The sequence below is a fragment of the Odontomachus brunneus genome, unplaced genomic scaffold (assembly GCF_010583005.1).
Source record: "Odontomachus brunneus isolate Ranch 3 - 2012 unplaced genomic scaffold, Obru_v1 Obru_scaffold_188, whole genome shotgun sequence".
NCBI lineage: Eukaryota > Metazoa > Arthropoda > Insecta > Hymenoptera > Formicidae > Odontomachus > Odontomachus brunneus.
In genome coordinates this window covers 540,732-558,430 of record NW_022639638.1, presented here as the reverse complement: position 1 = coordinate 558,430, position 17,699 = coordinate 540,732, and the positions used below count along the sequence as shown (strand labels likewise).

At 40.0% G+C, this 17,699-nt stretch overlaps 1 protein-coding gene across 1 annotated transcript in view; it reads right to left on the bottom strand.

Moving 5' to 3' along the window:
• Nucleotides 1-17,699, bottom strand: part of LOC116851726 — a 47,985-nt gene extending 30,286 nt beyond the window's left edge. Inside the window, exon 1 of the mRNA XM_032831442.1 lies at nucleotides 17,431-17,699. The gene's annotated coding sequence lies outside the window, so the exon portion shown is untranslated. The remainder of the gene's footprint in view (nucleotides 1-17,430) is intronic.

Genomic DNA, 17,699 nt, shown 5'->3' with positions numbered 1-17,699 from the left:
CCTCTCTCTCTCTCTCTCTCTCTCTCTCTCTCTCTCTCTCTCTCTCACTCTTTCTCACTCTTTCTCTTACACACACACACACACACACTCTTGCAACGCCCATTATTGTGCGCGCACGTGAAAAAATCGCGAGAAGGAACGATCGATCGATCAGTCTATTGATTGATCAGTTACGTAAGACACGGTAGTGGCAGTAAAAGGACAGGTACGCAGCACGGCGAGGCCAAACGTGAAAATAATGAGCGTTCATCGAGCAGATAGCGGAACCGGTCACGGCAACAACATGATCGCGATTAAACTGTTTCGCCGGTTCCCCTTCTTACACAATTATCGTCACGGAGACACGGCAATCTTATTGCGCGATTCGCTCGCCGAAGTCCGGTAAACTGAAGTAATATAGGGAATACGTGGGTTGTTGGAAAAGTATACGGCCTAATACAGGGGTAGCGCGAATTTCATCAAATCTCGATTACTTATTATTTCAGAACCATTCTTCGTTAAGTATGACAGTATAGAGTGATCTGTGTAATTAGCCTTTGTTTGTAGTGCGTCAAAGTGAACGAGTGTCTCTGTGCGTTCATTGTTTTGAGATTGTTCCCTTATTTTTAGTGAGTGAAATGGTGAAGGTTTCATCGACGGTTATAAATCGGTGCTGAAAATCCTTCAGACTGCGACGAAATCGTGTCAAAAGATGCGACAAGCGATGAAACTGTTCAGTTTAGGTTGACCAAACGCGGGATTCATCGCTCGCAGAGTTCGCTTTGGCGCACTGTCAAAAACTAATCGACCGGTCACTCAGTAGTATCATGCTAACAAAGGAAGCAGAGTTACTCAGAAGCAGAGTAACAAAGATCTGGCCAAATTCGCACTATTTCTATATATATTGGGCCACGTGCTTTTTAAACGACCCACGTAATGTGAGAGTAGAGAAAAGTCAGCACTTTCTCGTATCGTAGCGTTCGGTTTTTGAGAGATCAAAAGAGGGCGAAATAATGCGGAGCCGTTCTTCCGTTTACGTGGCCGTGGAGAACAATAGATCGCGGCTTTTTCCCACGAAATTACACGCAACGCGCTTACCAGGCGCCTCTCGTTTGCGTCTTGTTACTCGTGTAATTTTTGCGCGCTCACGTAATATAACACGCCACGCTCTCACGTGTCGCTGCGAATTCGCGATAGCACGCTCACGCACGTTTGTTTGACATTTCCAGCAGTGTTGGATATTAATCAATGAACATTTTCTTCGATTGAAATAATCGACGATTCAATAATTAAAATTAATCAGTCGTCATGTATAAAATCGCAAATTCTTCTATCTTGCTGAAATTAATAATTATTTTGTTAAAATTCATAATTAATCAGGCTTCAAGTGCGAATAATTATATACTGATTAATAATTAATATCGTGATTAAATTAAATTATTCGTGAGAACATGTATGACGATTAATTATATAAGTTCTGGTTTACTGATCTATGGGCGATTATTTTAGTCAAAAAAATTTTTATCGTTTTCCAATTCTGGTTTTCAGAGTGGCCGATAACATATATACGTTTCAAAATGTTCAATTTTTCTTTTTTAATTCAAACATTTATTACTAAAGAAGGGAAATCTCATCACATTCTAGACAAATGTCGCTTTAAAGTTTAATCATTTCCTTCTGACTAATAAATTCATTTCTAAAGTGATGAATGCAATCGCGCGCACCACCTGGGAAACTGTCGCCCACAGACCACCCTTTATATCTTTCGGTTTTTTTTTTAATATAGTTCTTCGTTAGGCGCGTAGTCTACAGGCATAATTTGAAGGCTGTATTTCACCAGTTGAAAATACATTGTTTCTTGTAACATGCATAACAGTCTATTATTTATATCATGTGTATTTAAAAAAAACACATGTACGTCTATGATGGTGAACTAAAGTAAGGTAAAGTAAGGTAAAAACGCGTCTACTGGAAGATTAATAGTATAAAACACAGCTAGTTTGTTTACTTCAAAAAATAAATCTCATTCTCAGCGGGATCCTCTTATACATGGCCCCAAGAGGATTCTTTTAACACCGAAAGAGAAATATTCCAGCACAATATTATTCCTCTTAAAGGAATTAGAAGAGGAATGTTCTTTCGATGAAAGTTCTTTGGTTAGAATATTGAATATGGAATTACAGCAAATAGCATCTTGCAACCAGAGTTCTGTCCTTTTTTGAGTGTTAAAATATTTTTCTTTTGGTTTTGGAAGAATCCTTTTAGAGACCATATATAAAAGAGCTCCGACAAGGGTGAGGTTGTATCTCTTTGGGTGTTTACATGGGCATCCAAGGAAAAATTATCGCCGTCGCACGTACGTGACGTCGTCGATCTCTCATGAGAATCAGGCACGTAACGCGTAAAGCGCGATAGCGAAACGTGTCAAGGTTTCGATATTTCACCCTTTAAGCGCCGTGAGCGCAGATCAACACGTTCAACGTAAGATGTTCTCTATAATCTGTGGACGTGCATATACACACTTGGAGTTCTCTAGGAAGCACCGTCGTTTTTGAGAGTTCTCATTTGCACTCTCTGAGCCAAACTCAGCAAACGATTTCAGTTGCGGACGTTACTGTCCCAAGTTTAGAACACTAACTGATTGCTGTTCCACCTGACATTACCAGTCGCAGACGAAGTAATCGATAATCTTGCCGAGTTCCAGCCGCGCTTTTTCGTTGCGCTGCTCCACCCCTCAAAGAGTTAACACACGTTCCGCGTCGCACGCAGGTAGCTTATGTAACAACTTTACAGTCCTACGATACAGCCAGCGAACGACGGTGAATTTTTTCTCAAAACGTAGAAAATAATGGAATTTTGCTTCTCGGAGGAAATGACGTGAACGCTCAAGATCTTAGAGTTTCGCATTTTCTTCGAGCAGAAACTTCTCTCTTAAAGACATCCTCCTCCCCTCTCTCTCTCTCTCTCTCTCTCTCTCTCTCCATATATATATACTATATCATATGAAACACGTAAGGTCTCGCGTTCGAGAGCGCTGAGTTGTTGCGGAAGTTGTTCTCGGACAGCGCACTCGTCCGTCTTCGCATCCGTCGATTATATCGGAACGATAGCCGCGCTGGGAAAAACGAGGAAAGAAAAACAAGAAAAAGGGAACTTTCTCCGCTTTAAGAAGCGCACCCATTTCTCACACGGGGGCTCACGCCACGGCGATGCCGGCACGCAAAGGCGAATTTTCCGCGGACTCGAGGAAAAAGCCTGACGCGGCGCACGAACGCGCCGCCGGCTTCTCTTTCACACGTGCTTGCGCGTACGTAAGAGCGTTAACGAACACGTACGTGAAATTTATTCCGGCCACGTTCCCGCCGCATCGAAAACTCGCTGGATCCTTACACATCCCGAAAAAGTTACGTCCGCGCTGTGCGACGCGGCCTCGCCAGCTGGACGAAATCGGACGACTCCCCAGCTGTTTTTCCATCTTTGATCGCGCACACCAGCTGCAATTGTTTGTTTTCACTTCGCGTTGCGTAACTTTCGTGTCTCGAGTCGCGAAAAATCGAAGAGACGGTCGCGCCCGAATATTTAACAATTAAAAATCCTGCAACCCACATCCTACAACGCGTCTAGTCTCGCGGCGAAGGTATTATAAATGATGAAGACGCGAATGTTTACTGGCCTCAGCGAGCATGTGTTGTATGAAATGAAATTTAAAATTCTAAATGAGTAAACGTCTGTTACTTCCTAGCGTATATGAGGAGAAACAAAGAGGAACTCGAGGAAGACGGATTGCGTAAGGCACGCCGACGGGAAGTTAGATCAGTAATCGTTTCCTCGCGTTGCAGGTAATCCCCGATAGATGATAGATGAAACAATATTCTTTCTGCGCACTAGGTACTTGTACTTTGGGCAAAGAGAATGTTATAATCAAAATTTCTAATTTCTTCAAAATTTCTTCAAAATTTCTAATTTCTTCAAAATTTTTAGAATTTTGCAGCCGAAGGGGTGGAGGAAAGATTTATAAAACTTTCTCAACTCATTATCTAAAACCAAAAAGAAAATCTTCTGAGCACAATATTACTTCCATTCTTCGTCTTTAACGGAATCCTCTTTTGTAATAAAGTTTCCGATTATTATTCTAATTTTAGTTCGCGCGTGCGCGTGTGTTATGGCCTCAAGAGGATTCGTCTGAAACTAAAGGGGAAATATTCTGGTACCCAAATTCTGTTACTCCTCGAGGAGTTGAAAAATAAATACTGAAAATTCAATAAGCCGCAAGAATATCGATGAACTGAAACAGCCAGCTGATCGAGCGAAAGCGCGATTACGCAAACATAGTCCATATCTCTAATTCCAACGACATCGTCCATACTTTAACATCATGACGAAAAACTTAAGCAGTAAGAAAATTGATTCATTATAATCGATTAAGGAGAATCGTCGACTGTAATTGATCAATTTTCTTACTTAAGTTTTCTTGTGTGTCCCCAGCCTAAAGTATTTTGCACGTAAATTGTTGCAACCATAGACATAGAAGTAAACTTTGAAGGAACAATCAGGATTTCATTATAGTTTTGTGTACTCCAGAAGAAGGCAGAACTGCCGGTAAATCTAATCATATGCAAAGGTTAGCTATTATGTTAGAAAAATCCGTATTAAATTTAATAATGGGATGTGAAGTTTTCTTATATAACTATGTTATAAAAAGTAATAGTAAAATCAATATTATATTTAATAACACATAGTTATGAAACATCATAAGCAGATTTTATTTTTCATAATGTTTTTATAATCATTTAGAAATGCTATTATGAAAAATAGACTTCTGAATAGCTCCGTTAAAATCTCGATAAAGGCCACAATACTTTGCAAACTGAATCTTTCAGGCTACGTGACCAAAACAACTTCGTATTTATAATATATAAATGATATATGAAAAATTATTCTAACATATCATAACGTGTCACAACTTATTTATATGAATTATGTTTTATAATTTAATATGGAATTTAATAAGAAAACATGGAATATAAAATAGAAAAGATTAGATTTCATAAGAAATATATATTTTTGATTTCATAACTAATTTATAACTAATAATCCTAATGTTATGAAAATCTTCACTATTATTAATTTTAATATCAAATTCTTAAATAAACTTACAAAAATACTATTATTTTTAAAAACTTTTCTAACAGTGTACTCTCTTAAAGTGAATCAGTGAATAGTCACTGATATCAGTTATAAGTATAGCACTGAGCAGTTTCAGTGCTATACTTATTGCAAATCAGTGTATATTTACTGTTTTCAGTGATGTTTGACTGATTCATTTTAGGAGAATAGGATTCACTTGGTTAAAATCCTAGTCACTCAGTCTGAACCCTACCCTTACTTCAACCCGTCTAACCCTACCCTACCCTCACTCTACTCTTACTCAGTTATCTAGCTAAAAGAATCCTAAATCAATATCCCAATTAGTTCTTTAGCTTAAGCTCACGCCTCACGTCTACGGTTACGGCAATCCATGTGCGAAAGTTCTAACGCGTGCGTGTTATCGCACATGGTGTCACACGGTTGCGAGGTGACGCGAGCGCGCGCAATTAATAAACAGCGTGCGATCGGCACGCGCGGAGACGCGTCCGGAAAGGTTATTATATTTTCTATTCTCGCCCCGCGCGGCTGGTAGACGCGATAATGATTTTAAACGCGGATCCCCGACTTATGAAAGCGACCGCGATCAGGCCGCGGCCTGAATACAACGCGACGAACTCGTCGACGAGCGCGTTGCTTTTCACTCTCCTTCTCTCTTTTCCGCTTCTCTCTCCGCATGGCCTTTCGGAACGGGATGTAATAATATTCTCGTGGTCGCGCGTAATAGAAAGTAGTGTTGTTGGGAATCAATTCGCGCTCGTGCGCGCGGAGAAGCGGGTCAAGCCAACCGGCGACACCGGTCGCCGTTAAATTCGGAAGCGAGGAGAATCGCATGAATTTTCTTTTCAATCTCGCGGAATAACGCCGCATCGATTCCGCTCGTCGTCGTCGTCGTCATCGTCGTCGTCACTGTCCTCGTCGTTTGGTTATTAGTAACGCTTTAGCGGAGACTGATCGCTCGGAACCTGCGCGAAGAATTGAACGACGCGATTCGCGTCGACTGCAAATTCTCGCGTTATTCTATTTATTTCACCCTTCAAAAAACTATAATCTTATTCTTAGTGGAATCACCGACGAGATATTACTAAAAACTGTCAGCCTTAGGTAAATTTTCGACTCAGCCAAAGAGCCCGGAGGGATCCGGAGGTAATTGAAGAATGATGATAATACCGACCGTTTTTCACACAAAGACGCTTCTGTCTGTCCGTGTAACTACCCTTACGAAAAAAATACGAAAAAACTCTCAATTTTGGGTGTTAACACTCAAATTTAGGTGTTTATCCTTAGTCTTTGGGTGTTTACACCCAAAATTGAGAGTTTTTTCGTATTTTTTCGTAAGAGTACACCATAGACATATATTTTACTGGACGAAGCATTGTGCCGAAATCGTATTGACAGACGTAGAAAAAAAATCGTATTGACAGACATAGAAAGAGACAAGACGATGTAAGTAGGATAACAGTAAGAATATAGGATATAAGAAAAAAGTGAAATATAAAAATATACAGTCAGATTTCTCGGGGTCGCTAAAGCCCGTAAGGCCGACGGTCTTTTACCTCGTCGGTGGTGGAATTCTTTTTCTTATAATAAAACAGTCTCCCTAATTATAATTCTAATCATAATTCTTATGTTATGGCGTCTGTGAATCAAATGGAAAATATTTCAACACCTAAAAAAAAAGGAACTCTAAAATTTGAATTATTAAACTTTTTATTTTACCCAAAAAAATATGATCTTATTCTCAGCAGAATTTTCTTATAACAAAACATTTTTAACTCTGATTCTTATGTAACAACCGCGAGAATTTTCTTCCAGAATCGAAAGAAAAATATAATCCTAATGTTCAAAAAAAACTCTGCAGAATACTATTTCCTGTAATCTCATATTCTAAGCGAAAACTTTCCGAAAGAATACTTCACTTCTAACGAAGAAGAACAATATTGTACTTGGAATATTTTCCCTATCGGCTCCAGAAAAATCTTCTTGAGGCTATATATAAAAGAATTATACTATAGAATATATTTATATATTTATTATATATTTTTTATTTGGAATTGTTTTGTTCACGCGATTTTTTGTTGCCATTACATGTTTTTCACTTGTGTCAAGTGCATGTATTGAGAAAGCAAAACACACATAACAACAATTAAAGTTTTTGGTTGTCATTACCAAATATTTGGTTGATCCCATTTTAACCAAATTTTAATTTGGTGCACGTTTCAACAGCAAAATCCTCTTTTTAGTGTAAGAATGAGATTATATATCGCGGGAGTTCCTCTCTCTTTCTCTCTCTTTTTTCATCGTCGATTTGATTCCCGTTTTACATTGCAGAAATGGGAAAGCCGGCCGCAATCGCGCCCCCAAACAACGCGCTTCAATAACAAGGTGATATCGGCCAGCAAACATATTTTTCTGTTCTCTCCATTTTCCCCGCACTGAACTACTTGTTGGTTTTTAACGGGCGAAAAATACCAGAAAAATACCGGCTGTGGTTTCGCATTTTTTTGTTTCTTCCTTTCCTGTTCCCGCGTGCAGTTCGCGCACATATATCGCGACGCCGTAATCACGTTCGGAACGTCACAGCGTTCGACGAAATCGTAAAATCGATCGTCGAAGCGGTGCTGCGGGGGACAGCCGAGTTAATTGTCGTCACCCGGCGAATTTCCCCTCGTTACTCGGCCGGAACACGCCGCGTCACTGCGCAAATGACGGGTGCAATTCATCTGGAGGTGTATCGTCTTATTAGATGGAAATCACTGCTCACCCGCGGTCTCCCGACGCAATACCATCGCGCGCTTTCCGGACGTTCCACAAATCATCGTTCGAATAAACGCGCTCGATTTGACGCCGCGTTCCTCAGAGTGCACTCTAATGGCACCGTTTACTGTATCGTCCCGGGCCGCAAAGTGGCACGCTCTCTTAAAATTCCCGCGTCGCGTCACCTCGCGCACTACGGCTTAATGAATAACTCAGGAACCAGAGGGAGGTGGTTAACGACCTGGAGCAAGAAAGTGACGGGGAAAACCGACCGACTGTGTTCTCCGCTGCGTATTAGGAATCGATCAATTAGAATACACTGCGTTATGTATATGCCATACTATTTTCTAGATTAAGAGTTATATACTGAGAAGAAAATGTTTGTAACTACAATTAATTAGGGAATTATAATTCTTTACGTAATTACAGAAATTATTATAAATTATGATCGAGGAAACCATTTCTCTTATTAAATTAGACTATAATATCAGTGATAACAACGCGTTAGCACAACCAAGAAATGTAGTTTAAATAGAAAATCACTATAATTTTAGTTAGATCAAGCATTTTTTCCTCTCAGTATTTTCTCTCTGTTTGCATATTTATTGCACTATTATCTTATAGCTGAGTCTTTTCTATATCTCTGAAAGAACAATGTGTCTAAAACTTATTAATTCTCTACAAGGTTATAGTAATTCAAAGTTGCCCAGGTCTGTCCCAAAAGATATGATTGTATGCGCGAAGAGTTAATGAAATCTACCACGCCCGATTAATTTCCGCCTTAATAAATTAAATCACGCATCAATTGATCCTTTCTCTCTTATAAAGCTATAAAAAATACTGCCTCAGTAACAAAAGGCTCCATTCGACCTTGTCATTTTCTAGTAATTTTTATGCCCGGCAAACAAAAATTGGATCGAGTTCCAACGTTATAAGCCTCAAGGCTAAAAATCGTGTAACTCTCGGTCTAGTGAATGGCATACATGACGCTGACTGCATGAGCCGCGAGCGTGTGTCGGTGATACTCAGCGGTGATTACCGTTCCGTGCAACGGCAGTTGGAATTATCGCCAATGTCGTCGCGAATAATAGACGCTCGCCCACAGCCGCTGTTACAGTTAGGGTGAACCAACTCTTAATCAGCCAATTTCGGGATATTAATCATAAAAAATCGCGACACAACAAAAAAATCAGGATTTTGTCGTTGGTACATCAAGTTACAGAATACCTTGTAATATTAAGGTGTGATCATATCTCATCTTTGGTACACGTATATAAGTGTATTTTGATATATTAATGATTAAAATAGATAAAATAAATAGATTAGATGCACCTAAGTAAGTAAAATGTGTTTATTCGTTATTAGCTCAACATCAAACAAACTACAGGCGTCCTAATATTTTTGAAAAATAAATTATTAGTCTAAAACTGAACTGATGAAAACAAGCTTCCTAATATTAAAGTCATTAACTATGAACAGAGACATAAAAACAATAAAAATTAACATAAAATATACTTTTTTCTTATCACACACAAATAATACGTAATAACAAAATTTTATATTATTTATATTACGTTATGTGATAATTCAGGACAAATAGCGTCCTGCCTGAGATTTTTTCGGGACGTCTCTATAGAGAGCCGCAAAATTCAGAACGTTTGGTAAGCCTACACTGAAAAAAGGATTCTGTTGTCGAAAGGCAAATTTAGCGCACCGAAGCAAAATTTGATCGAAACGGGATTAACCAAATGTTTGGTAACTGCAACCGAGAACGTTTTATTGCCGCTATGTGCGTTTTGTTTCCTCAATAATATATATATATATATATATAGCTGTCACAAATGAAGACATGCCAATTAAATCGCATATTCCAGATTTATTATTTTAATTGCAAATGCAAGAATAATGTTTCCGGTGTAGTCACAGGGAGATTATTCGCGATCGCAATCATTCCTGGCCCGTTGACGCTGACGCAAATCCCCCCGCGGGTTAACCCCACCAATTACCGCGATCGCAGCGACGAAATACACGGGGCTGATTCTCCGCCCGGGGGTGGTCGAGGGAGAGAGAGAGAGAGAAAGAGATAGATAGATAGATAGAGAGAGAGAGAGAGAGAGAGAGAGAGAGAGCGGGTTTTAATTAAAAATTCTCTCTGCCAGCTCGCGCACGTGCGTGTTCCGGCGCGACGCTCGCCCCGGAAGCGGGTTAAACCTCTCCCGCGGGTGAGAGGGGCAGGCCGGGCCGGTGCTGTTTGGTCGATGATGAAGCGATTTAATTGGATCTTGACTTTATTTAACGCGCGTCACATCGCGACATCCGAGCACATTCCATTCCTCCGGAAACATCGTCGCCTCGCTGTCGCCCGGCGATGTTTCCGCTGGAAACGTCGGGATTCCGCGCACAATACACCGACGTGCATATGAAACGGCCGCGCGATAATGACAGTGATAATGGCAATAATGATTTCCATACGGTGCGTTGTGTGTGTTTGTGCGTGTGAGAGCTCAATGATTCAAAATAATTCACACGGTAAGAATAATTCATTCAGCCTCGACGGTGTTTGCAAAGCGGCCGCAGCCCTGGCCGCTCGAGTGTCGCAATATCGCGAGTTATAACGCCCTCGCCGACCCGCAAACCGCCCCTCCCCGCCTCGCCGCTCGACGGTGGAGTTATAATTCAATATAATTTGCGAAATTCGTAAAATTGCCGCGCGAGAATCCGGTTTTTTACGCTAAAACGCATTCCTAACCGCAGGAGGGGGCAAAGGGAGAGGGCGAGGGTGAAGGGAGAGAGGGACGATTTTCGCGTGGTTTTCGCGAAAGAGGAAACACCGCGTTGCGCTGCACGCATACAGCCGATCTGCTTTTTTCCCCCGTGACTCGTCAAACCGCTCCCTCATTCTTTCCCTTCCCTTCGGCATTTTTTTGTTTGTTTTTTTTATTTTTACACGGGGACTAGCAGTTCATATGTTGTGCGTGACATCGCCGGGAATGTACGCTTATCCGATCTGGAGCTCGAATGGTGCGATAGCGTGGCGAAAAGCTTGGTGCGCGCCTTTTACCCTGGCGCGGACTCGAACAAAAATTTATTATTCGTTAGCGATCCCGATAACCTCCGGCCGCGACGGATCCGGCCGGACGCGGAATATACGACTCCGCTTGCCGGCCAACAGAGGCGAAAAATTCAATCCCCCTCTCCCTCCGCCTATCCCGGTGGATCCGATGACCCACTATTCGCGTTGCGTCGTGCGTCGATCGATAAAATTCGATTCCGCGATCGCGCGTCCGCTTTTCAACGTCGACGCGCACGCATTAACCGAATCCAACGACTCGGCGAGATAAAATACGGCGATTGTGCAGCTACGATAGCGGAAGCGATTACGCTCATGCCTGTCCGCCCGCCTGTCCTATGAGAATCAATGTGAATTTAGCATAGCTCAGCTGGAGATATTTTTTATCATTTAATTTGATTTTTCCGAAACGCACTTTCATTCCGCGCGACCCGCCATCCCGGCTGCATCGGAAATGGGATCGACTGTGCATCATAGAAGAGAAAGAGAATGTTTGGTATTCGCAATTATCGTCATATTAATGAAAGATTTAATCCAGAACCTGCAATGTACTCTTTGCTTTCTTTCTTTTCAGCCCATCTGACTTAGATCTTGAGTCAGAAGAGATAGAAAACAAGAAACAGGAAGCAAAGAGCACATTGCAGATCAGGCTCTATAATCAAAAAAATTATTCTTGTAGCGAGTATTCCTATATTGTTACTCGAAGAGAATGTTATAGTTTTTTTCTTTATATATATATATATATATATATATATATATATATATAAATTCTTTTCATTTTTGGTATATGGAGAAAACAATATAGTTGACCCACACAAGTTGTGGCGATCAGATTAGTGTCTTCCTTTCGAGATCAAAAACCTCTTGGATCATGATTACCAAAACAATTCGGTAGAAAGGGAATCAGCGTCCGTTTCCCGCATAATTTTTCGTCCTTAATTATCATGCACTCGTTGCTCCAGCCGAATATTTACGAGGCGTGACCGAGAGCGCGCCGAGAAAGACGACGAAGACGACGGCGAGCACGACGTGGACGCAGCAGCGCGAAATGTATAACACCTGGATGTAACCTAGATGACCATAGTGGTAGGAAGCGAAGAACAAAACCGCACGTCCGTCCTCATCCTCGTTGTCCTCCTCGTTCTCATCGTCGTCTATTATTTGCTATATAAAATGCAACATTATCGGGCCGAGCGCGCTGCACGGGCAATGAATTCGCCGGTGAAACTTCCCGTATATTTCAGTGTATTTTTTTTCCGCCCTGCCGGCTGTCCTCTTCCGCACGAGCCCCGAATAAATGGTCGCGATACTGCCGCTCGCCTCTGCAAATAGAAGCGAGCGGAGTGGGTACATGCGTCTCTACATCCGGAATTATGATCGGTACATCCGCCATGTACGCCTGATCATAAATGTTTCATGGTCGATCGTAAAAAACGAAACAACCTGGGACCAGGGAGAGAGAAGGTGGGATAGGGCGGAATCCTCGTACGCGTCGACGAGTTTATCGGCGACGTTGACCGCAGAGAAACGAACGGATTCACCCGCGTGTCACCCGACGGTGTCTATCTACTCTTTATGATCTATCTGTTGGAGGTTTGCAAAACGATTTTATGTTTTTTATTAATAACGGCATAAAGATACCACATCTGATCCACACCATATCTGATCAAAGTGAAGCTTTATTGTCTCTGAGCGCGCCTTTGGCTCGACGTAACATCAAAGGTCTCTCGCGTTCTTTCAATCTTCGAGCTTGCAACGTTTCGCCTACAATTTATGCAGATCGTTCAACCCGATTTCGATTACAGTCCATCAGACACTCGCGAAAGTCCATCGGATTTTCAACTATGTTGCCTTTGTTAACATTCAATTCTATCTCTTTTATTAATGATCATGCAACGATATTTATCAGACATTTATTATATATATATATATATATATATATATATATATATATATATATAATATATATTATTATAAGTTATAACAGATAACTGTTGTTTTTTCAAGTATTTATTTGATAAATATTCAGTAATATAAATAAATAACTAAAAATACAAATAAATAAATATATATATATATTTATTTATTTATATTTCTAGTTATTACTTTATCAAACAATGACTTGAAAATAATTGTCTATTAATATTTATGATTTATTTTTATTATCTATTATATGTTTCTTTATTATTTTTACTTGAAAATTACTTGAAAAAACAACAATTATCTGTTATTTTCTGCTATCTTTCAAGGAATTGTCTGATCCCATATCCATAAAATAACTTATCTTTCAAGCTAGTGAAATCGTCGACGACCCAACCAACTTTTGCAAGACTTCAACATTTCTACTCGACATCACAAAGAGAGAGAAGAGGGTAGAGGAGGAGAGAGAGTCAGATCTTCGCGGACTCGGGTGAAAATTTGAAACATCGCGATATGTCCGCGACATTTCCTGTTATTTCGAGCGCGCGTCAGCTGAAATTTTCACAGGGACAATTCCCGGCCCAGCAATTTCTACGGGAAGTTTATGCAGCGTCTTTTATTCTCCCACTCACTTGCCACCCACCCGTGAATCTTTTAGGGGCGAGCTAATACACTAACTCATGGAACCGCGATCGCACAAACGCAAATGACAACCTCGCGTGGAACGTATAAATAAAATTTCCGTTGGCGTTCACTTTTGATCGAACACGTCCAGTCCTTTTTCGAAACAGCTGTCACGAGACGTCGACAAGTAGAGCGACGAATACTATCGGATGCAGCAAATGTCGCACGTATCACAATTACCGAAGTTCTGGTCGACATGAAAAAGTTACGAGACGGAGATACGGGTCTGTGTCATGTGACGGACTTCAATTTCATGTGCCCGCGAACGGGATTAATAATGGATAATGGTACGCGAATAATAGTGCAATGCCCGCGCTGCTGAATATTACACGCTGGCGGATGTATTAAAGATATCTTACAGATATATTGCTCGTATAGTCCTTGCAAAAAGTAATTGAAAATTGGAAATACACTAATATTTCTACTTGCCGTATAAAAACGTGTAGTGTGTATACACTATATTTACATATGTAAAATATATATAAATAATTCCATATAAAATGTTTTTATATGCGGAATAAGTTTATATATATATATATATATATATATATTAATTATCATATGTATATATACATATACATATACTACATACTATATAGTTGAATAACAATACATAACAATATATTCTTACTATAACATCATATTTTATAATTCCTCTACTTTATTTTATATTGTTTTTGACTTTCAAACTTTTATCTCTAAAGCACGATAATACTTTACAAACATACTTTACATGTACTTTAAGCATTTTAAATGCTTAAAGTACATGTAAATAATTAAAATAATAAACATACATACTTAAAGTGCATGTATACAAAAACAGAGATTTTTGTCGTTAATTTTTAATCACTTTTTCTTTCACTAAAGATAGCAATATCATATATTTTCAAGACAGCACCTGAGAGATTAAAAACTTCCCAGGTAACGAGACATGATGTCAAATGATATATTAATGATGCATCACTGACGTTACAAATTCAAACATAATTAATGCGTCATTAAAACGCCATTTTACATCGTCATGTTTGCTAAGCTTACACCGCAAAGTGGATCAACTTTCGATCCGGGCTCTGAATCGATGTCAAATTATTCGTGATTACTTTTAGCTGTAATATGGATCAATTTAAAATACTCCCAAAACTTTCTCATTATTTTTGAGATGTAAGTATATCCTTGACGCCAAACGCGCGCCTTTCCCGCTCCATGAGAATTACGTAGCGCATATCCCGATGATTCCATATAAAGATACGTAATGACGATTTTCACGCAATATCCTGTAACGACAAAGGTGTCCGTGCGAAACGCCCGAGTATACTCGACAGAACACGGTGCTCTTCCTCTCTCTGCGCGACTATCGCGGATGCGAATTTTACCTTCATTTACGATACGAGAATAACGGTTGATACACGATCGATACGAAATCGTCACGAATCAATAAACTGGGTTATGGTTGCGCGCTTCTGTGTCGCGGATATCGCATAATGCAATTTGCACGCCGATACCAACGTTGCGGATCATTCCCTCCGAGATTTGCCGAGGTCTCCGCGATCAGGCTATCCGCGTGCTACCAAGAGCGATCGATGCTCACCGCCGATTGCCAATTGCAATCGGTAGCCTGACGGAATGACAGGAGCATCGATAATAATTTTTCAAATCGGAAAATTACTTTTGCCCCTGTCTCTCTTTCTCATGCTCCATCCGCTTTATTTCTTAATCATTTTCCCTGACTAGAATAGAGTCAGACGGGAGGACAGACAAGTCGATCCACTCGCGTCTCGAAGAACATCAATAATAATTTTGTCAATCGCGATCGTTTCTCTCTCTCTCTCTCTTTTTCTCTCTTTCTCCCCTTCTCTCGTTTTCTTCCTCTCCCTCTGTCTCTCTTCTTTTCTTCCATTTCTATTTTTGGTTTTCTAGTTGTAAGTACTACTTACTATTGTAAGCATAATCTCACTTAATGACATCTGATGATAATTAAATAAGTTCATTTACTTTCATTATATTCTATATGTAATATTTGAATATTTCTTAAATTTTTTCTGCTTTCTAACTTAGTGCTTCGATTTGCTGCGAATTCGTAACATAAAAGTTACAGCATGTCATCTATATCTCTTATGCACATCTTAAATCTGGCATTCTATTTGTGCTTTTCATTTTTTTTTATATATTGTAAACTTTAGAGGATTATTGAGCTCCAGGGTTTTAATAAATTCTACTCTAATCTCTCTCTTTCTCTCCTCCTATTTATCTATCTGTCTCTCTATCTCTTTCTTAGTTATTTTTCCTAATTATTTTTTACAGTCCTAATTATTTTCCTAATTATTTTTCACCGTTCCAATTATTTTTCCTTTCTTAATTATTTTTTACAGTCGGACTAAAAACTTATTTTTTCGGTCATCAGACGAGGAATTAGACCACTCGACTTGCTCGCGCCTCGACGGACACGCGATTTATGGAATTCCTCGTCATTCTGCAAGCAATTGCCGAAACTTTTCTAGTTCGTTGCTCAATACGTCTTTTCTCTTCTGGAGAAATAGATATGCCGCTCAGCACCGAAAACATTTACTTGCGAGCAGCATAGTTGCATCAACTTACACGAAACAAAAATTTAGTTGAGTTAAGCAAATTCTTGGTGAAAATGAATGAACCAGAAAGTTCCGCTTGAGATACCAGAATTTTGTTCAACGAGTTTCTAGCTATTGAATTCTGGTAACTTCAAGCGGAAGTTTCTGAGGTTCATTCATATTTCTCTAGAAATTTGCTTCATCCAACTAAACGTTCTTTCCATGTAGTTATCTTTGCGTGACAGCAATGTGTACGATTGATATGATTAGGTTACTTTGGTGCATTAACTACATTCGCGTGATCTGATTGTGGCAATCAAATATCGGTTGGGATGACTTTTACAGATGCATTCTGATTGCAGCGACTACTGACTACCGTCACTACAATTCAGCGCGCTGAAAAAATTATTTTTGTGTTTGGAATTCAAATATTTCGAACATACAGTTTTTGATTGACGTCACTACATGTTTTTTTATTTGCGTTGGGTACATGTACTATTGAAAAAGCAAAACATACATAACGGTAATGAAATTTTTCGACTGCAATTGCCAAACATCTGATTGGTCTCATTTTAACCAAAGTACGATCGGGTGTACCAAATCTTCGTTTCCACAACAAAATGCCTTCTTCAGTGCAATCACTCTGTGGCTGCAGCAACCACACAATGAGTTATAATAAAATGAGAAATAGCGTGTAAAGGTCTAGGCAGGAAAGCCTAGGCTAGGCAGGTGTAAAAGTGCAAACAATTTGATCACCGCAAATATGTTATAAAAGTTAAACGTTTCGACCCGTTTTAAGTTCTCTTCAGTAATGTAGTTTTACAGTTAGAGCATTAGCAGTCAATTATACAAATAAATATTTCGCACATTCATAAAACTTTAACTTGCATACACTGACATTATCCCAACGAAAAATTGAAAAAATTCTTCTCTCTCCAAAATCATTCAGGAAGGTCAAAAACCACAACGCTTCAAAGGACGATGTGGTACCATCCGACCGAGATGGTAAAGTTCTCCCATAATAAGTTAAAAAGGAGACACAAAGAATTGTCAAAATCTACGCAAAAAAAATTAAAAACAGAAAATAAATTTCTTTGAAACGTAGTGAACGGAGAGTGAGCGAATTCAACTTCACACAATGAGTTGTTCCGTATTTTACTATTAAATCTAGTTGGCACAACCAGATTTATGTATGAGCCGACCATATTGTTTTATGCCTTTCCCTTCCTTCCTTTTACTTGTCTCGATTTGCTTGTCACTGCCGACGCTCTCGGCGCTGAGCGTCCGCAAAGACGGTGGTCGTCTACTCACTTGTACGAATCTCCGCGGCGAATCTGCAATTCCGGTCTTATTCCAGCGGACAGATATCCAGAGCGATCGCGTCCGCAGATGCGTAGCCGAAGGAAGGTGCGTACGTGGCGCGGGATCGACAAATCGCCTACGGCTGGTCTCGCATGGGACCAAAAGTGCGAGTCGTCCAAAAACGATCGAGGCAACAGGAGACCGACCGGCGCCGCGAAACGTTTACCGCCTCCTCACATTCACTACTCCGCGGGACCAGCACATACTGGCTGACCGTC